Genomic DNA, 21,096 nt, shown 5'->3' with positions numbered 1-21,096 from the left:
CAGTCAGCGGCGGCGCGCTGGGGGTGGGGGCGGGTAGGTGAAGGAGGCGAGGTGAGGAGAGGAGGGGGGCTGGAAGGTCTCCACCTTGGCGGGTCCAGCCGTGGAGGCGCATCGTGTCTGTGTGTGTGTGTTTGTGTGTGTGTGTGTGTGTGTGTGTGTGTGTGTGTGTGTGTGTAGACAGCCCCCACCCCACCCCGCCCCGCCCCGTCCCTCACCTCAGTCCTCCGGAGTCCGCCCGACCGGGCCGGCCAACTGCACAGGCCCGGCGCGGGTCAGCGCTATCGCGGGGAAGCGCGGTGAGGCTGGCCTCTTGAGCGGGGCAGGGGCGCCCTCCGCGGTCTAGGGCCACACCACCCCGAACGCGCCCCATCTCGTCTGATCTCCGAAGCTAAGCAGCGTCGGGCCTGGTTAGTACTTGGATGGGAGACCGCCTGGGAATCCCGGGTGTCCTAGGCTTTTTTTTTTTTTTTTTTTTTTTTTTTTTGCCTGTTGCTCTGTCCCCTTGCCGGGAGCGCGGCGGGGCGGCGGTCCGGCGGATCACCCCCACCCTCAGCGCCCGCCGCGGTGCCTGCCGCCCCAGCCCGCACCGTGGGGCCTCCTCTTGTCCCAAGCCGGGACACCGCCGCCACGGGGCAGCATGCGTGCCATCTGGACTGTCCGGTCTCAGTCCAAAGGTCTGGTCTGTGGGAAACGACACGCTGGAGGAAACCTGGAGAGTCTGAGAGGGGAGGGAGTTCCGGAAGGATTCCAGGATGTCACTTTGAGCGAGTATGTGACCAGAACTCGTCCCGTTGCTTTTGGGGTTCTATGGGCTACACGTAGGAATCTCTGGTGGTGGCACTGGAGGTTGGGGGATCCGGAGTCACACCCAGACCTGCTCGACAGGCCTCCTTTTACTTTTCTTTTCGGATTCATGTTCTTAGAAAGTGTCTCTTATCTCTATGATTGCATTTTCTTTTCTCTCTCCTTTCTAGCAGATGATGGGAGTACAAGTATTGAGGTGACATGTGTTGCCCGTGCCCCCCTCCCCCCTGTCTCCTTATTTATTTCTCATTCTCTCCCAGCGTATTGTGGGGGTACCAATGTTCAGGTCGGGTGCATTGCTCTTTCCCCGCCTCCCCCCTCGGGTCAGAGCTTCAAGTGCGCCCATCCCCCAGTCGGTGCGCACCCACCCCCTCCCTAATGGATGTGTATGCCCACCCCCTCCCCACGCCCGCCCGACACCCACCCGATGAAGGTGATTCCTCGCTGTCCACTTAGGTGTCCATCCGTTCCTACCAATTTGCCGGTGAGCGCGCGCACGTGGTGCTCGTGTGTCCGTTCTTGGGACACCTGGCCTACTGGAACGGGTTCCAGCTCTGGCCAGGAGAACACGAGAGGCGCCCCCTCACCGCTGCTCCTCACAGCCGAATGGCACTCCGTGGTGTCCACGCGCCACATGTTACTAATGCACTCCTGGATGGATGGGCACTCGGGTCGCTTCCACATCTTTGCGATTGTGAATTGTGCCCTAACTGTCACCCTACCCCTTACCCAGCCCGTCTCCTCTGCCCCTGCCTGACGCGCTCCTCCCCCGCCAGGCCCGTCACTGTCCTCGGCCCCTGCCCCTGCCTGACCGGCCCCTTCCCGCCCCGGCCCGTCACCGTCACCGTCCTCTGCCCCTGCCTGACAGGCTCCTCTCCGCCCGGCCCACCACCTGGGCCACTGCCTGACTCGCTCCTCCCCGGCCAGGCCCGTCACTGTCCTGGGCCCCCGCCTGACCGGCTCCTTCCCGCCCGGCCTGTCACCGTCCTCGGCCCCTGCCTGACACGCTCCTCCCCGCCCGTCACCGTCCTCGGCCCCTGCCTGACCGGCTCCTCCGTCGCCTGGGCCTTCCAGGGGCTTGGTGTGGACGCTGCTTCCAGGAAGCCCTCCAGGAACCCGGCAGCAGGGCGGCCGCAGCAGTCTGGCGCAGGCATCGCTAAGTCGCCTGCCGGGGACGGGGACGTGCCCCGCTGTGCCGCGGGGGCCCAGCCTGGTGTCTTCCCTGAGGCCCTGGGGCTGCCGCTCCCCGCAAGGGGAGAGCCTCGGAGGTGGGGACCGCCTCCTGATGGGGACGTCCACGCAGCTCTCCACGTCGGATTCCGGGGCTCTCTGTCCTGCCTGAAGGCCCAGCTGGCCTGCGGGTCCTTAGAGTGGCAGGAACATCCTCAAACTGATATTGCGAGTCCGGGGGTTGTCTGCACTTTTGTGCTGGGCACCCCAGGGAGGCCCAGGGGCTGGCTGGACAACGCGGTCTGCTCGGGTGCTTTGGAGGAGCAACCGATGCCCTTTGGACTTTGGTAGCAGCGTCTCAGGTGTCTCTGAGCCCTGCGCCATGTCGGGGAGGAGGCGGGAGGGGCCGCGACCTGCAGTCGTGTTCCCGGGGTGGCACGGCATGTGGCTTCTTCCACAGGCTGCTTGGCCTGGGCTCCCTGCACCTGGGCCTTTGGGGGACTGGCCCTGTGCTTGCCAACGCTTCCTGCAGGGACCCGGAGCTGGGAGGTGGCATCTCCCAGCCCTGGGCCGGGCAGAGCCCCAGCGGGCCATGCCCACAACCTCTCTCAGCACGGGTCCCCCAGAAGGCTCCTTTGGGACCAGGATTCTCCTGCGGGTGACTTCTTAAAGTCTGGCCCCTGGATGGAGGGGCACCGGGAGCAGAGGAGCCGGAAGCGGAAGGGGGTGCCCATGCGAGGGGACATTTTCAGGCCAAGTACCAGCTTCAGCCTGATCCTCCTGGGAACCCCGGGGTGTACGTCACACCTCCTGGTTGTCCCGCTCTGAGACAAGGAGCCGGGCTTCGCATTCCCACAGCAGCCAGTCGTGGGCTGAGGACACCTGGGGCCTTGGGAACTCCCTGGCTTCTCTTTGGATTACCATTTGGAGCTGCTTGGGAATCGTGCCGCCACACACACCCGAGTGCAGGTGTCTTCTGCACAGACTGCGGGCCTCGCGCTTCTGAATGCCACTGGCTCGCCACCCACCCACGGGTGAACCTGGTCAGGGTGCTTTCTCTAAGGAGCCGACTCTGATCCGGGCGGGCTACCGGTGTCTCTGTTTGCTCGTTTCTTTCTTCCATTTCGGGAAAGTCTGCCTTACTGGGTGTGGAAATCTCCTATGCCTTTCCTCGCCTATTCTGTCAGCTTTAAAATTCTCTTTCAGTTGCCACCCTCACAGATGGATTAGGAAACTCTTTCCGGTGCACTCATTAGTGAAATGACCTCAAGGAAGCTCGAATCCAATATCTAATCGCCGGCTTTTAGCAAGTCCACACCCGAGGGTGGTTGGGGTCCAATCCAGCCCCGGGCCAGGCCCAGGCCCCTTGGACTGGGCCACAGGAGGACACGGAGCAGGGTCCCGGCCCCCACGGGAGCGGTGCCGGCAGTTCTCCAAGGGCTTGGGGGTTTTCCAGAGGTAGGAGATGGAGGGGACTGATTTCTTCAGCGCCCCCCAAACCACCCCGCCCCACCCCAGCCATGGGACACATCCCGAGAGACGCCCCTACACTCGCTCCCCTCCCCCATGCGCTGTGCCCCAGCCCTGGCCCTGGGGAATAGGCGGCAGCCCACCCACAGGGCGGGGGCGCAGCTGACAGGGGTTGTGCGGGAGGGCGGCCCCTGGCTGGGGTCAAAGGGTGAGCGCGCGTGCGCAGTCAGCGGCGGCGCGCTGGGGGTGGGGGCGGGTAGGTGAAGGAGGCGAGGTGAGGAGAGGAGGGGGGCTGGAAGGTCTCCACCTTGGCGGGTCCAGCCGTGGAGGCGCATCGTGTCTGTGTGTGTGTGTTTGTGTGTGTGTGTGTGTGTGTGTGTGTGTGTGTGTGTGTGTGTGTAGACAGCCCCCACCCCACCCCGCCCCGCCCCGTCCCTCACCTCAGTCCTCCGGAGTCCGCCCGACCGGGCCGGCGAACTCCACAGGCCCGGCGCGGGTCAGCGCTATCGCGGGGAAGCGCGGTGAGGCTGGCCTCTTGAGCGGGGCAGGGGCGCCCTCCGCGGTCTAGGGCCACACCACCCCGAACGCGCCCCATCTCGTCTGATCTCCGAAGCTAAGCAGCGTCGGGCCTGGTTAGTACTTGGATGGGAGACCGCCTGGGAATCCCGGGTGTCCTAGGCTTTTTTTTTTTTTTTTTTTTTTTTTTTTTGCCTGTTGCTCTGTCCCCTTGCCGGGAGCGCGGCGGGGCGGCGGTCCGGCGGATCACCCCCACCCTCAGCGCCCGCCGCGGTGCCTGCCGCCCCAGCCCGCACCGTGGGGCCTCCTCTTGTCCCAAGCCGGGACACCGCCGCCACGGGGCAGCATGCGTGCCATCTGGACTGTCCGGTCTCAGTCCAAAGGTCTGGTCTGTGGGAAACGACACGCTGGAGGAAACCTGGAGAGTCTGAGAGGGGAGGGAGTTCCGGAAGGATTCCAGGATGTCACTTTGAGCGAGTATGTGACCAGAACTCGTCCCGTTGCTTTTGGGGTTCTATGGGCTACACGTAGGAATCTCTGGTGGTGGCACTGGAGGTTGGGGGATCCGGAGTCACACCCAGACCTGCTCGACAGGCCTCCTTTTACTTTTCTTTTCGGATTCATGTTCTTAGAAAGTGTCTCTTATCTCTATGATTGCATTTTCTTTTCTCTCTCCTTTCTAGCAGATGATGGGAGTACAAGTATTGAGGTGACATGTGTTGCCCGTGCCCCCCTCCCCCCTGTCTCCTTATTTATTTCTCATTCTCTCCCAGCGTATTGTGGGGGTACCAATGTTCAGGTCGGGTGCATTGCTCTTTCCCCGCCTCCCCCCTCGGGTCAGAGCTTCAAGTGCGCCCATCCCCCAGTCGGTGCGCACCCACCCCCTCCCTAATGGATGTGTATGCCCACCCCCTCCCCACGCCCGCCCGACACCCACCCGATGAAGGTGATTCCTCGCTGTCCACTTAGGTGTCCATCCGTTCCTACCAATTTGCCGGTGAGCGCGCGCACGTGGTGCTCGTGTGTCCGTTCTTGGGACACCTGGCCTACTGGAACGGGTTCCAGCTCTGGCCAGGAGAACACGAGAGGCGCCCCCTCACCGCTGCTCCTCACAGCCGAATGGCACTCCGTGGTGTCCACGCGCCACATGTTACTAATGCACTCCTGGATGGATGGGCACTCGGGTCGCTTCCACATCTTTGCGATTGTGAATTGTGCCCTAACTGTCACCCTACCCCTTACCCAGCCCGTCTCCTCTGCCCCTGCCTGACGCGCTCCTCCCCCGCCAGGCCCGTCACTGTCCTCGGCCCCTGCCCCTGCCTGACCGGCCCCTTCCCGCCCCGGCCCGTCACCGTCACCGTCCTCTGCCCCTGCCTGACAGGCTCCTCTCCGCCCGGCCCACCACCTGGGCCACTGCCTGACTCGCTCCTCCCCGGCCAGGCCCGTCACTGTCCTGGGCCCCCGCCTGACCGGCTCCTTCCCGCCCGGCCTGTCACCGTCCTCGGCCCCTGCCTGACACGCTCCTCCCCGCCCGTCACCGTCCTCGGCCCCTGCCTGACCGGCTCCTCCGTCGCCTGGGCCTTCCAGGGGCTTGGTGTGGACGCTGCTTCCAGGAAGCCCTCCAGGAACCCGGCAGCAGGGCGGCCGCAGCAGTCTGGCGCAGGCATCGCTAAGTCGCCTGCCGGGGACGGGGACGTGCCCCGCTGTGCCGCGGGGGCCCAGCCTGGTGTCTTCCCTGAGGCCCTGGGGCTGCCGCTCCCCGCAAGGGGAGAGCCTCGGAGGTGGGGACCGCCTCCTGATGGGGACGTCCACGCAGCTCTCCACGTCGGATTCCGGGGCTCTCTGTCCTGCCTGAAGGCCCAGCTGGCCTGCGGGTCCTTAGAGTGGCAGGAACATCCTCAAACTGATATTGCGAGTCCGGGGGTTGTCTGCACTTTTGTGCTGGGCACCCCAGGGAGGCCCAGGGGCTGGCTGGACAACGCGGTCTGCTCGGGTGCTTTGGAGGAGCAACCGATGCCCTTTGGACTTTGGTAGCAGCGTCTCAGGTGTCTCTGAGCCCTGCGCCATGTCGGGGAGGAGGCGGGAGGGGCCGCGACCTGCAGTCGTGTTCCCGGGGTGGCACGGCATGTGGCTTCTTCCACAGGCTGCTTGGCCTGGGCTCCCTGCACCTGGGCCTTTGGGGGACTGGCCCTGTGCTTGCCAACGCTTCCTGCAGGGACCCGGAGCTGGGAGGTGGCATCTCCCAGCCCTGGGCCGGGCAGAGCCCCAGCGGGCCATGCCCACAACCTCTCTCAGCACGGGTCCCCCAGAAGGCTCCTTTGGGACCAGGATTCTCCTGCGGGTGACTTCTTAAAGTCTGGCCCCTGGATGGAGGGGCACCGGGAGCAGAGGAGCCGGAAGCGGAAGGGGGTGCCCATGCGAGGGGACATTTTCAGGCCAAGTACCAGCTTCAGCCTGATCCTCCTGGGAACCCCGGGGTGTACGTCACACCTCCTGGTTGTCCCGCTCTGAGACAAGGAGCCGGGCTTCGCATTCCCACAGCAGCCAGTCGTGGGCTGAGGACACCTGGGGCCTTGGGAACTCCCTGGCTTCTCTTTGGATTACCATTTGGAGCTGCTTGGGAATCGTGCCGCCACACACACCCGAGTGCAGGTGTCTTCTGCACAGACTGCGGGCCTCGCGCTTCTGAATGCCACTGGCTCGCCACCCACCCACGGGTGAACCTGGTCAGGGTGCTTTCTCTAAGGAGCCGACTCTGATCCGGGCGGGCTACCGGTGTCTCTGTTTGCTCGTTTCTTTCTTCCATTTCGGGAAAGTCTGCCTTACTGGGTGTGGAAATCTCCTATGCCTTTCCTCGCCTATTCTGTCAGCTTTAAAATTCTCTTTCAGTTGCCACCCTCACAGATGGATTAGGAAACTCTTTCCGGTGCACTCATTAGTGAAATGACCTCAAGGAAGCTCGAATCCAATATCTAATCGCCGGCTTTTAGCAAGTCCACACCCGAGGGTGGTTGGGGTCCAATCCAGCCCCGGGCCAGGCCCAGGCCCCTTGGACTGGGCCACAGGAGGACACGGAGCAGGGTCCCGGCCCCCACGGGAGCGGTGCCGGCAGTTCTCCAAGGGCTTGGGGGTTTTCCAGAGGTAGGAGATGGAGGGGACTGATTTCTTCAGCGCCCCCCAAACCACCCCGCCCCACCCCAGCCATGGGACACATCCCGAGAGACGCCCCTACACTCGCTCCCCTCCCCCATGCGCTGTGCCCCAGCCCTGGCCCTGGGGAATAGGCGGCAGCCCACCCACAGGGCGGGGGCGCAGCTGACAGGGGTTGTGCGGGAGGGCGGCCCCTGGCTGGGGTCAAAGGGTGAGCGCGCGTGCGCAGTCAGCGGCGGCGCGCTGGGGGTGGGGGCGGGTAGGTGAAGGAGGCGAGGTGAGGAGAGGAGGGGGGCTGGAAGGTCTCCACCTTGGCGGGTCCAGCCGTGGAGGCGCATCGTGTCTGTGTGTGTGTGTTTGTGTGTGTGTGTGTGTGTGTGTGTGTGTGTGTGTGTGTGTGTGTAGACAGCCCCCACCCCACCCCGCCCCGCCCCGTCCCTCACCTCAGTCCTCCGGAGTCCGCCCGACCGGGCCGGCGAACTCCACAGGCCCGGCGCGGGTCAGCGCTATCGCGGGGAAGCGCGGTGAGGCTGGCCTCTTGAGCGGGGCAGGGGCGCCCTCCGCGGTCTAGGGCCACACCACCCCGAACGCGCCCCATCTCGTCTGATCTCCGAAGCTAAGCAGCGTCGGGCCTGGTTAGTACTTGGATGGGAGACCGCCTGGGAATCCCGGGTGTCCTAGGCTTTTTTTTTTTTTTTTTTTTTTTTTTTTTGCCTGTTGCTCTGTCCCCTTGCCGGGAGCGCGGCGGGGCGGCGGTCCGGCGGATCACCCCCACCCTCAGCGCCCGCCGCGGTGCCTGCCGCCCCAGCCCGCACCGTGGGGCCTCCTCTTGTCCCAAGCCGGGACACCGCCGCCACGGGGCAGCATGCGTGCCATCTGGACTGTCCGGTCTCAGTCCAAAGGTCTGGTCTGTGGGAAACGACACGCTGGAGGAAACCTGGAGAGTCTGAGAGGGGAGGGAGTTCCGGAAGGATTCCAGGATGTCACTTTGAGCGAGTATGTGACCAGAACTCGTCCCGTTGCTTTTGGGGTTCTATGGGCTACACGTAGGAATCTCTGGTGGTGGCACTGGAGGTTGGGGGATCCGGAGTCACACCCAGACCTGCTCGACAGGCCTCCTTTTACTTTTCTTTTCGGATTCATGTTCTTAGAAAGTGTCTCTTATCTCTATGATTGCATTTTCTTTTCTCTCTCCTTTCTAGCAGATGATGGGAGTACAAGTATTGAGGTGACATGTGTTGCCCGTGCCCCCCTCCCCCCTGTCTCCTTATTTATTTCTCATTCTCTCCCAGCGTATTGTGGGGGTACCAATGTTCAGGTCGGGTGCATTGCTCTTTCCCCGCCTCCCCCCTCGGGTCAGAGCTTCAAGTGCGCCCATCCCCCAGTCGGTGCGCACCCACCCCCTCCCTAATGGATGTGTATGCCCACCCCCTCCCCACGCCCGCCCGACACCCACCCGATGAAGGTGATTCCTCGCTGTCCACTTAGGTGTCCATCCGTTCCTACCAATTTGCCGGTGAGCGCGCGCACGTGGTGCTCGTGTGTCCGTTCTTGGGACACCTGGCCTACTGGAACGGGTTCCAGCTCTGGCCAGGAGAACACGAGAGGCGCCCCCTCACCGCTGCTCCTCACAGCCGAATGGCACTCCGTGGTGTCCACGCGCCACATGTTACTAATGCACTCCTGGATGGATGGGCACTCGGGTCGCTTCCACATCTTTGCGATTGTGAATTGTGCCCTAACTGTCACCCTACCCCTTACCCAGCCCGTCTCCTCTGCCCCTGCCTGACGCGCTCCTCCCCCGCCAGGCCCGTCACTGTCCTCGGCCCCTGCCCCTGCCTGACCGGCCCCTTCCCGCCCCGGCCCGTCACCGTCACCGTCCTCTGCCCCTGCCTGACAGGCTCCTCTCCGCCCGGCCCACCACCTGGGCCACTGCCTGACTCGCTCCTCCCCGGCCAGGCCCGTCACTGTCCTGGGCCCCCGCCTGACCGGCTCCTTCCCGCCCGGCCTGTCACCGTCCTCGGCCCCTGCCTGACACGCTCCTCCCCGCCCGTCACCGTCCTCGGCCCCTGCCTGACCGGCTCCTCCGTCGCCTGGGCCTTCCAGGGGCTTGGTGTGGACGCTGCTTCCAGGAAGCCCTCCAGGAACCCGGCAGCAGGGCGGCCGCAGCAGTCTGGCGCAGGCATCGCTAAGTCGCCTGCCGGGGACGGGGACGTGCCCCGCTGTGCCGCGGGGGCCCAGCCTGGTGTCTTCCCTGAGGCCCTGGGGCTGCCGCTCCCCGCAAGGGGAGAGCCTCGGAGGTGGGGACCGCCTCCTGATGGGGACGTCCACGCAGCTCTCCACGTCGGATTCCGGGGCTCTCTGTCCTGCCTGAAGGCCCAGCTGGCCTGCGGGTCCTTAGAGTGGCAGGAACATCCTCAAACTGATATTGCGAGTCCGGGGGTTGTCTGCACTTTTGTGCTGGGCACCCCAGGGAGGCCCAGGGGCTGGCTGGACAACGCGGTCTGCTCGGGTGCTTTGGAGGAGCAACCGATGCCCTTTGGACTTTGGTAGCAGCGTCTCAGGTGTCTCTGAGCCCTGCGCCATGTCGGGGAGGAGGCGGGAGGGGCCGCGACCTGCAGTCGTGTTCCCGGGGTGGCACGGCATGTGGCTTCTTCCACAGGCTGCTTGGCCTGGGCTCCCTGCACCTGGGCCTTTGGGGGACTGGCCCTGTGCTTGCCAACGCTTCCTGCAGGGACCCGGAGCTGGGAGGTGGCATCTCCCAGCCCTGGGCCGGGCAGAGCCCCAGCGGGCCATGCCCACAACCTCTCTCAGCACGGGTCCCCCAGAAGGCTCCTTTGGGACCAGGATTCTCCTGCGGGTGACTTCTTAAAGTCTGGCCCCTGGATGGAGGGGCACCGGGAGCAGAGGAGCCGGAAGCGGAAGGGGGTGCCCATGCGAGGGGACATTTTCAGGCCAAGTACCAGCTTCAGCCTGATCCTCCTGGGAACCCCGGGGTGTACGTCACACCTCCTGGTTGTCCCGCTCTGAGACAAGGAGCCGGGCTTCGCATTCCCACAGCAGCCAGTCGTGGGCTGAGGACACCTGGGGCCTTGGGAACTCCCTGGCTTCTCTTTGGATTACCATTTGGAGCTGCTTGGGAATCGTGCCGCCACACACACCCGAGTGCAGGTGTCTTCCGCACAGACTGCGGGCCTCGCGCTTCTGAATGCCACTGGCTCGCCACCCACCCACGGGTGAACCTGGTCAGGGTGCTTTCTCTAAGGAGCCGACTCTGATCCGGGCGGGCTACCGGTGTCTCTGTTTGCTCGTTTCTTTCTTCCATTTCGGGAAAGTCTGCCTTACTGGGTGTGGAAATCTCCTATGCCTTTCCTCGCCTATTCTGTCAGCTTTAAAATTCTCTTTCAGTTGCCACCCTCACAGATGGATTAGGAAACTCTTTCCGGTGCACTCATTAGTGAAATGACCTCAAGGAAGCTCGAATCCAATATCTAATCGCCGGCTTTTAGCAAGTCCACACCCGAGGGTGGTTGGGGTCCAATCCAGCCCCGGGCCAGGCCCAGGCCCCTTGGACTGGGCCACAGGAGGACACGGAGCAGGGTCCCGGCCCCCACGGGAGCGGTGCCGGCAGTTCTCCAAGGGCTTGGGGGTTTTCCAGAGGTAGGAGATGGAGGGGACTGATTTCTTCAGCGCCCCCCAAACCACCCCGCCCCACCCCAGCCATGGGACACATCCCGAGAGACGCCCCTACACTCGCTCCCCTCCCCCATGCGCTGTGCCCCAGCCCTGGCCCTGGGGAATAGGCGGCAGCCCACCCACAGGGCGGGGGCGCAGCTGACAGGGGTTGTGCGGGAGGGCGGCCCCTGGCTGGGGTCAAAGGGTGAGCGCGCGTGCGCAGTCAGCGGCGGCGCGCTGGGGGTGGGGGCGGGTAGGTGAAGGAGGCGAGGTGAGGAGAGGAGGGGGGCTGGAAGGTCTCCACCTTGGCGGGTCCAGCCGTGGAGGCGCATCGTGTCTGTGTGTGTGTGTTTGTGTGTGTGTGTGTGTGTGTGTGTGTGTGTGTGTGTGTGTGTGTAGACAGCCCCCACCCCACCCCGCCCCGCCCCGTCCCTCACCTCAGTCCTCCGGAGTCCGCCCGACCGGGCCGGCGAACTCCACAGGCCCGGCGCGGGTCAGCGCTATCGCGGGGAAGCGCGGTGAGGCTGGCCTCTTGAGCGGGGCAGGGGCGCCCTCCGCGGTCTAGGGCCACACCACCCCGAACGCGCCCCATCTCGTCTGATCTCCGAAGCTAAGCAGCGTCGGGCCTGGTTAGTACTTGGATGGGAGACCGCCTGGGAATCCCGGGTGTCCTAGGCTTTTTTTTTTTTTTTTTTTTTTTTTTTTTGCCTGTTGCTCTGTCCCCTTGCCGGGAGCGCGGCGGGGCGGCGGTCCGGCGGATCACCCCCACCCTCAGCGCCCGCCGCGGTGCCTGCCGCCCCAGCCCGCACCGTGGGGCCTCCTCTTGTCCCAAGCCGGGACACCGCCGCCACGGGGCAGCATGCGTGCCATCTGGACTGTCCGGTCTCAGTCCAAAGGTCTGGTCTGTGGGAAACGACACGCTGGAGGAAACCTGGAGAGTCTGAGAGGGGAGGGAGTTCCGGAAGGATTCCAGGATGTCACTTTGAGCGAGTATGTGACCAGAACTCGTCCCGTTGCTTTTGGGGTTCTATGGGCTACACGTAGGAATCTCTGGTGGTGGCACTGGAGGTTGGGGGATCCGGAGTCACACCCAGACCTGCTCGACAGGCCTCCTTTTACTTTTCTTTTCGGATTCATGTTCTTAGAAAGTGTCTCTTATCTCTATGATTGCATTTTCTTTTCTCTCTCCTTTCTAGCAGATGATGGGAGTACAAGTATTGAGGTGACATGTGTTGCCCGTGCCCCCCTCCCCCCTGTCTCCTTATTTATTTCTCATTCTCTCCCAGCGTATTGTGGGGGTACCAATGTTCAGGTCGGGTGCATTGCTCTTTCCCCGCCTCCCCCCTCGGGTCAGAGCTTCAAGTGCGCCCATCCCCCAGTCGGTGCGCACCCACCCCCTCCCTAATGGATGTGTATGCCCACCCCCTCCCCACGCCCGCCCGACACCCACCCGATGAAGGTGATTCCTCGCTGTCCACTTAGGTGTCCATCCGTTCCTACCAATTTGCCGGTGAGCGCGCGCACGTGGTGCTCGTGTGTCCGTTCTTGGGACACCTGGCCTACTGGAACGGGTTCCAGCTCTGGCCAGGAGAACACGAGAGGCGCCCCCTCACCGCTGCTCCTCACAGCCGAATGGCACTCCGTGGTGTCCACGCGCCACATGTTACTAATGCACTCCTGGATGGATGGGCACTCGGGTCGCTTCCACATCTTTGCGATTGTGAATTGTGCCCTAACTGTCACCCTACCCCTTACCCAGCCCGTCTCCTCTGCCCCTGCCTGACGCGCTCCTCCCCCGCCAGGCCCGTCACTGTCCTCGGCCCCTGCCCCTGCCTGACCGGCCCCTTCCCGCCCCGGCCCGTCACCGTCACCGTCCTCTGCCCCTGCCTGACAGGCTCCTCTCCGCCCGGCCCACCACCTGGGCCACTGCCTGACTCGCTCCTCCCCGGCCAGGCCCGTCACTGTCCTGGGCCCCCGCCTGACCGGCTCCTTCCCGCCCGGCCTGTCACCGTCCTCGGCCCCTGCCTGACACGCTCCTCCCCGCCCGTCACCGTCCTCGGCCCCTGCCTGACCGGCTCCTCCGTCGCCTGGGCCTTCCAGGGGCTTGGTGTGGACGCTGCTTCCAGGAAGCCCTCCAGGAACCCGGCAGCAGGGCGGCCGCAGCAGTCTGGCGCAGGCATCGCTAAGTCGCCTGCCGGGGACGGGGACGTGCCCCGCTGTGCCGCGGGGGCCCAGCCTGGTGTCTTCCCTGAGGCCCTGGGGCTGCCGCTCCCCGCAAGGGGAGAGCCTCGGAGGTGGGGACCGCCTCCTGATGGGGACGTCCACGCAGCTCTCCACGTCGGATTCCGGGGCTCTCTGTCCTGCCTGAAGGCCCAGCTGGCCTGCGGGTCCTTAGAGTGGCAGGAACATCCTCAAACTGATATTGCGAGTCCGGGGGTTGTCTGCACTTTTGTGCTGGGCACCCCAGGGAGGCCCAGGGGCTGGCTGGACAACGCGGTCTGCTCGGGTGCTTTGGAGGAGCAACCGATGCCCTTTGGACTTTGGTAGCAGCGTCTCAGGTGTCTCTGAGCCCTGCGCCATGTCGGGGAGGAGGCGGGAGGGGCCGCGACCTGCAGTCGTGTTCCCGGGGTGGCACGGCATGTGGCTTCTTCCACAGGCTGCTTGGCCTGGGCTCCCTGCACCTGGGCCTTTGGGGGACTGGCCCTGTGCTTGCCAACGCTTCCTGCAGGGACCCGGAGCTGGGAGGTGGCATCTCCCAGCCCTGGGCCGGGCAGAGCCCCAGCGGGCCATGCCCACAACCTCTCTCAGCACGGGTCCCCCAGAAGGCTCCTTTGGGACCAGGATTCTCCTGCGGGTGACTTCTTAAAGTCTGGCCCCTGGATGGAGGGGCACCGGGAGCAGAGGAGCCGGAAGCGGAAGGGGGTGCCCATGCGAGGGGACATTTTCAGGCCAAGTACCAGCTTCAGCCTGATCCTCCTGGGAACCCCGGGGTGTACGTCACACCTCCTGGTTGTCCCGCTCTGAGACAAGGAGCCGGGCTTCGCATTCCCACAGCAGCCAGTCGTGGGCTGAGGACACCTGGGGCCTTGGGAACTCCCTGGCTTCTCTTTGGATTACCATTTGGAGCTGCTTGGGAATCGTGCCGCCACACACACCCGAGTGCAGGTGTCTTCCGCACAGACTGCGGGCCTCGCGCTTCTGAATGCCACTGGCTCGCCACCCACCCACGGGTGAACCTGGTCAGGGTGCTTTCTCTAAGGAGCCGACTCTGATCCGGGCGGGCTACCGGTGTCTCTGTTTGCTCGTTTCTTTCTTCCATTTCGGGAAAGTCTGCCTTACTGGGTGTGGAAATCTCCTATGCCTTTCCTCGCCTATTCTGTCAGCTTTAAAATTCTCTTTCAGTTGCCACCCTCACAGATGGATTAGGAAACTCTTTCCGGTGCACTCATTAGTGAAATGACCTCAAGGAAGCTCGAATCCAATATCTAATCGCCGGCTTTTAGCAAGTCCACACCCGAGGGTGGTTGGGGTCCAATCCAGCCCCGGGCCAGGCCCAGGCCCCTTGGACTGGGCCACAGGAGGACACGGAGCAGGGTCCCGGCCCCCACGGGAGCGGTGCCGGCAGTTCTCCAAGGGCTTGGGGGTTTTCCAGAGGTAGGAGATGGAGGGGACTGATTTCTTCAGCGCCCCCCAAACCACCCCGCCCCACCCCAGCCATGGGACACATCCCGAGAGACGCCCCTACACTCGCTCCCCTCCCCCATGCGCTGTGCCCCAGCCCTGGCCCTGGGGAATAGGCGGCAGCCCACCCACAGGGCGGGGGCGCAGCTGACAGGGGTTGTGCGGGAGGGCGGCCCCTGGCTGGGGTCAAAGGGTGAGCGCGCGTGCGCAGTCAGCGGCGGCGCGCTGGGGGTGGGGGCGGGTAGGTGAAGGAGGCGAGGTGAGGAGAGGAGGGGGGCTGGAAGGTCTCCACCTTGGCGGGTCCAGCCGTGGAGGCGCATCGTGTCTGTGTGTGTGTGTTTGTGTGTGTGTGTGTGTGTGTGTGTGTGTGTGTGTGTGTGTGTAGACAGCCCCCACCCCACCCCGCCCCGCCCCGTCCCTCACCTCAGTCCTCCGGAGTCCGCCCGACCGGGCCGGCCAACTGCACAGGCCCGGCGCGGGTCAGCGCTATCGCGGGGAAGCGCGGTGAGGCTGGCCTCTTGAGCGGGGCAGGGGCGCCCTCCGCGGTCTAGGGCCACACCACCCCGAACGCGCCCCATCTCGTCTGATCTCCGAAGCTAAGCAGCGTCGGGCCTGGTTAGTACTTGGATGGGAGACCGCCTGGGAATCCCGGGTGTCCTAGGCTTTTTTTTTTTTTTTTTTTTTTTTTTTTGCCTGTTGCTCTGTCCCCTTGCTGGGAGCGCGGCGGGGCGGCGGTCCGGCGGATCACCCCCACCCTCAGCGCCCGCCGCGGTGCCTGCCGCCCCAGCCCGCACCGTGGGGCCTCCTCTTGTCCCAAGCCGGGACACCGCCGCCACGGGGCAGCATGCGTGCCATCTGGACTGTCCGGTCTCAGTCCAAAGGTCTGGTCTGTGGGAAACGACACGCTGGAGGAAACCTGGAGAGTCTGAGAGGGGAGGGAGTTCCGGAAGGATTCCAGGATGTCACTTTGAGCGAGTATGTGACCAGAACTCGTCCCGTTGCTTTTGGGGTTCTATGGGCTACACGTAGGAATCTCTGGTGGTGGCACTGGAGGTTGGGGGATCCGGAGTCACACCCAGACCTGCTCGACAGGCCTCCTTTTACTTTTCTTTTCGGATTCATGTTCTTAGAAAGTGTCTCTTATCTCTATGATTGCATTTTCTTTTCTCTCTCCTTTCTAGCAGATGATGGGAGTACAAGTATTGAGGTGACATGTGTTGCCCGTGCCCCCCTCCCCCCTGTCTCCTTATTTATTTCTCATTCTCTCCCAGCGTATTGTGGGGGTACCAATGTTCAGGTCGGGTGCATTGCTCTTTCCCCGCCTCCCCCCTCGGGTCAGAGCTTCAAGTGCGCCCATCCCCCAGTGGGTGCGCACCCACCCCCTCCCTAATGGATGTGTATGCCCACCCCCTCCCCACGCCCGCCCGACACCCACCCGATGAAGGTGATTCCTCGCTGTCCACTTAGGTGTCCATCCGTTCCTACCAATTTGCCGGTGAGCGCGCGCACGTGGTGCTCGTGTGTCCGTTCTTGGGACACCTGGCCTACTGGAACGGGTTCCAGCTCTGGCCAGGAGAACACGAGAGGCGCCCCCTCACCGCTGCTCCTCACAGCCGAATGGCACTCCGTGGTGTCCACGCGCCACATGTTACTAATGCACTCCTGGATGGATGGGCACTCGGGTCGCTTCCACATCTTTGCGATTGTGAATTGTGCCCTAACTGTCACCCTACCCCTTACCCAGCCCGTCTCCTCTGCCCCTGCCTGACGCGCTCCTCCCCCGCCAGGCCCGTCACTGTCCTCGGCCCCTGCCCCTGCCTGACCGGCCCCTTCCCGCCCCGGCCCGTCACCGTCACCGTCCTCTGCCCCTGCCTGACAGGCTCCTCTCCGCCCGGCCCACCACCTGGGCCACTGCCTGACTCGCTCCTCCCCGGCCAGGCCCGTCACTGTCCTGGGCCCCCGCCTGACCGGCTCCTTCCCGCCCGGCCTGTCACCGTCCTCGGCCCCTGCCTGACACGCTCCTCCCCGCCCGTCACCGTCCTCGGCCCCTGCCTGACCGGCTCCTCCGTCGCCTGGGCCTTCCAGGGGCTTGGTGTGGACGCTGCTTCCAGGAAGCCCTCCAGGAACCCGGCAGCAGGGCGGCCGCAGCAGTCTGGCGCAGGCATCGCTAAGTCGCCTGCCGGGGACGGGGACGTGCCCCGCTGTGCCGCGGGGGCCCAGCCTGGTGTCTTCCCTGAGGCCCTGGGGCTGCCGCTCCCCGCAAGGGGAGAGCCTCGGAGGTGGGGACCGCCTCCTGATGGGGACGTCCACGCAGCTCTCCACGTCGGATTCCGGGGCTCTCTGTCCTGCCTGAAGGCCCAGCTGGCCTGCGGGTCCTTAGAGTGGCAGGAACATCCTCAAACTGATATTGCGAGTCCGGGGGTTGTCTGCACTTTTGTGCTGGGCACCCCAGGGAGGCCCAGGGGCTGGCTGGACAACGCGGTCTGCTCGGGTGCTTTGGAGGAGCAACCGATGCCCTTTGGACTTTGGTAGCAGCGTCTCAGGTGTCTCTGAGCCCTGCGCCATGTCGGGGAGGAGGCGGGAGGGGCCGCGACCTGCAGTCGTGTTCCCGGGGTGGCACGGCATGTGGCTTCTTCCACAGGCTGCTTGGCCTGGGCTCCCTGCACCTGGGCCTTTGGGGGACTGGCCCTGTGCTTGCCAACGCTTCCTGCAGGGACCCGGAGCTGGGAGGTGGCATCTCCCAGCCCTGGGCCGGGCAGAGCCCCAGCGGGCCATGCCCACAACCTCTCTCAGCACGGGTCCCCCAGAAGGCTCCTTTGGGACCAGGATTCTCCTGCGGGTGACTTCTTAAAGTCTGGCCCCTGGATGGAGGGGCACCGGGAGCAGAGGAGCCGGAAGCGGAAGGGGGTGCCCATGCGAGGGGACATTTTCAGGCCAAGTACCAGCTTCAGCCTGATCCTCCTGGGAACCCCGGGGTGTACGTCACACCTCCTGGTTGTCCCGCTCTGAGACAAGGAGCCGGGCTTCGCATTCCCACAGCAGCCAGTCGTGGGCTGAGGACACCTGGGGCCTTGGGAACTCCCTGGCTTCTCTTTGGATTACCATTTGGAGCTGCTTGGGAATCGTGCCGCCACACACACCCGAGTGCAGGTGTCTTCTGCACAGACTGCGGGCCTCGCGCTTCTGAATGCCACTGGCTCGCCACCCACCCACGGGTGAACCTGGTCAGGGTGCTTTCTCTAAGGAGCCGACTCTGATCCGGGCGGGCTACCGGTGTCTCTGTTTGCTCGTTTCTTTCTTCCATGTCGGGAAAGTCTGCCTTACTGGGTGTGGAAATCTCCTATGCCTTTCCTCGCCTATTCTGTCAGCTTTAAAATTCTCTTTCAGTTGCCACCCTCACAGATGGATTAGGAAACTCTTTCCGGTGCACTCATTAGTGAAATGACCTCAAGGAAGCTCGAATCCAATATCTAATCGCCGGCTTTTAGCAAGTCCACACCCGAGGGTGGTTGGGGTCCAATCCAGCCCCGGGCCAGGCCCAGGCCCCTTGGACTGGGCCACAGGAGGACACGGAGCAGGGTCCCGGCCCCCACGGGAGCGGTGCCGGCAGTTCTCCAAGGGCTTGGGGGTTTTCCAGAGGTAGGAGATGGAGGGGACTGATTTCTTCAGCGCCCCCCAAACCACCCCGCCCCACCCCAGCCATGGGACACATCCCGAGAGACGCCCCTACACTCGCTCCCCTCCCCCATGCGCTGTGCCCCAGCCCTGGCCCTGGGGAATAGGCGGCAGCCCACCCACAGGGCGGGGGCGCAGCTGACAGGGGTTGTGCGGGAGGGCGGCCCCTGGCTGGGGTCAAAGGGTGAGCGCGCGTGCGCAGTCAGCGGCGGCGCGCTGGGGGTGGGGGCGGGTAGGTGAAGGAGGCGAGGTGAGGAGAGGAGGGGGGCTGGAAGGTCTCCACCTTGGCGGGTCCAGCCGTGGAGGCGCATCGTGTCTGTGTGTGTGTGTTTGTGTGTGTGTGTGTGTGTGTGTGTGTGTGTGTGTGTGTGTGTGTGTAGACAGCCCCCACCCCACCCCGCCCCGCCCCGTCCCTCACCTCAGTCCTCCGGAGTCCGCCCGACCGGGCCGGCCAACTGCACAGGCCCGGCGCGGGTCAGCGCTATCGCGGGGAAGCGCGGTGAGGCTGGCCTCTTGAGCGGGGCAGGGGCGCCCTCCGCGGTCTAGGGCCACACCACCCCGAACGCGCCCCATCTCGTCTGATCTCCGAAGCTAAGCAGCGTCGGGCCTGGTTAGTACTTGGATGGGAGACCGCCTGGGAATCCCGGGTGTCCTAGGCTTTTTTTTTTTTTTTTTTTTTTTTTTTTTTGCCTGTTGCTCTGTCCCCTTGCCGGGAGCGCGGCGGGGCGGCGGTCCGGCGGATCACCCCCACCCTCAGCGCCCGCCGCGGTGCCTGCCGCCCCAGCCCGCACCGTGGGGCCTCCTCTTGTCCCAAGCCGGGACACCGCCGCCACGGGGCAGCATGCGTGCCATCTGGACTGTCCGGTCTCAGTCCAAAGGTCTGGTCTGTGGGAAACGACACGCTGGAGGAAACCTGGAGAGTCTGAGAGGGGAGGGAGTTCCGGAAGGATTCCAGGATGTCACTTTGAGCGAGTATGTGACCAGAACTCGTCCCGTTGCTTTTGGGGTTCTATGGGCTACACGTAGGAATCTCTGGTGGTGGCACTGGAGGTTGGGGGATCCGGAGTCACACCCAGACCTGCTCGACAGGCCTCCTTTTACTTTTCTTTTCGGATTCATGTTCTTAGAAAGTGTCTCTTATCTCTATGATTGCATTTTCTTTTCTCTCTCCTTTCTAGCAGATGATGGGAGTACAAGTATTGAGGTGACATGTGTTGCCCGTGCCCCCCTCCCCCCTGTCTCCTTATTTATTTCTCATTCTCCCCCAGCGTATTGTGGGGGTACCAATGTTCAGGTCGGGTGCATTGCTCTTTCCCCGCCTCCCCCCTCGGGTCAGAGCTTCAAGTGCGCCCATCCCCCAGTCGGTGCGCACCCACCCCCTCCCTAATGGATGTGTATGCCCACCCCCTCCCCACGCCCGCCCGACACCCACCCGATGAAGGTGATTCCTCGCTGTCCACTTAGGTGTCCATCCGTTCCTACCAATTTGCCGGTGAGCGCGCGCACGTGGTGCTCGTGTGTCCGTTCTTGGGACACCTGGCCTACTGGAACGGGTTCCAGCTCTGGCCAGGAGAACACGAGAGGCGCCCCCTCACCGCTGCTCCTCACAGCCGAATGGCACTCCGTGGTGTCCACGCGCCACATGTTACTAATGCACTCCTGGATGGATGGGCACTCGGGTCGCTTCCACATCTTTGCGATTGTGAATTGTGCCCTAACTGTCACCCTACCCCTTACCCAGCCCGTCTCCTCTGCCCCTGCCTGACGCGCTCCTCCCCCGCCAGGCCCGTCACTGTCCTCGGCCCCTGCCCCTGCCTGACCGGCCCCTTCCCGCCCCGGCCCGTCACCGTCACCGTCCTCTGCCCCTGCCTGACAGGCTCCTCTCCGCCCGGCCCACCACCTGGGCCACTGCCTGACTCGCTCCTCCCCGGCCAGGCCCGTCACTGTCCTGGGCCCCCGCCTGACCGGCTCCTTCCCGCCCGGCCTGTCACCGTCCTCGGCCCCTGCCTGACACGCTCCTCCCCGCCCGTCACCGTCCTCGGCCCCTGCCTGACCGGCTCCTCCGTCGCCTGGGCCTTCCAGGGGCTTGGTGTGGACGCTGCTTCCAGGAAGCCCTCCAGGAACCCGGCAGCAGGGCGGCCGCAGCAGTCTGGCGCAGGCATCGCTAAGTCGCCTGCCGGGGACGGGGACGTGCCCCGCTGTGCCGCGGGGGCCCAGCCTGGTGTCTTCCCTGAGGCCCTGGGGCTGCCGCTCCCCGCAAGGGGAGAGCCTCGGAGGTGGGGACCGCCTCCTGATGGGGACGTCCACGCAGCTCTCCACGTCGGATTCCGGGGCTCTCTGTCCTGCCTGAAGGCCCAGCTGGCCTGCGGGTCCTTAGAGTGGCAGGAACATCCTCAAACTGATATTGCGAGTCCGGGGGTTGTCTGCACTTTTGTGCTGGGCACCCCAGGGAGGCCCAGGGGCTGGCTGGACAACGCGGTCTGCTCGGGTGCTTTGGAGGAGCAACCGATGCCATTTGGACTTTGGTAGCAGCGTCTCAGGTGTCTCTGAGCCCTGCGCCATGTCGGGGAGGAGGCGGGAGGGGCCGCGACCTGCAGTCGTGTTCCCGGGGTGGCACGGCATGTGGCTTCTTCCACAGGCTGCTTGGCCTGGGCTCCCTGCACCTGGGCCTTTGGGGGACTGGCCCTGTGCTTGCCAACGCTTCCTGCAGGGACCCGGAGCTGGGAGGTGGCATCTCCCAGCCCTGGGCCGGGCAGAGCCCCAGCGGGCCATGCCCACAACCTCTCTCAGCACGGGTCCCCCAGAAGGCTCCTTTGGGACCAGGATTCTCCTGCGGGTGACTTCTTAAAGTCTGGCCCCTGGATGGAGGGGCACCGGGAGCAGAGGAGCCGGAAGCGGAAGGGGGTGCCCATGCGAGGGGACATTTTCAGGCCAAGTACCAGCTTCAGCCTGATC

The 21,096-nt window shown here is 64.4% G+C and overlaps 6 pseudogenes; all 6 read left to right on the top strand.

The window, feature by feature from the left end:
* The first annotated feature begins 337 nt into the window (after window positions 1–337).
* LOC142867388 (uncharacterized) lies at window positions 338–456 on the top strand (annotated as a pseudogene).
* Window positions 457–4,006: 3,550 nt separating this feature from the next.
* Window positions 4,007–4,125, top strand: LOC142867387 (uncharacterized; annotated as a pseudogene).
* Window positions 4,126–7,675: 3,550 nt separating this feature from the next.
* LOC142867386 (uncharacterized) lies at window positions 7,676–7,794 on the top strand (annotated as a pseudogene).
* Window positions 7,795–11,344: 3,550 nt separating this feature from the next.
* On the top strand, window positions 11,345–11,463 carry LOC142867385 (uncharacterized; annotated as a pseudogene).
* Window positions 11,464–15,011: 3,548 nt separating this feature from the next.
* LOC142867384 (uncharacterized) lies at window positions 15,012–15,130 on the top strand (annotated as a pseudogene).
* A 3,551-nt stretch (window positions 15,131–18,681) lies between these two features.
* Window positions 18,682–18,800, top strand: LOC142867383 (uncharacterized; annotated as a pseudogene).
* The last annotated feature ends 2,296 nt before the right edge of the window (window positions 18,801–21,096 follow it).

The sequence above is a fragment of the Microcebus murinus genome, unplaced genomic scaffold (genome assembly GCF_040939455.1).
Source record: "Microcebus murinus isolate Inina unplaced genomic scaffold, M.murinus_Inina_mat1.0 scaf015_hap2_Mmur4.0, whole genome shotgun sequence".
Classification (NCBI taxonomy): Eukaryota; Metazoa; Chordata; class Mammalia; order Primates; family Cheirogaleidae; genus Microcebus; species Microcebus murinus.
Note: the sequence above shows the minus strand (reverse complement) of the source record. Positions and strands in the feature narration are given on the sequence as shown.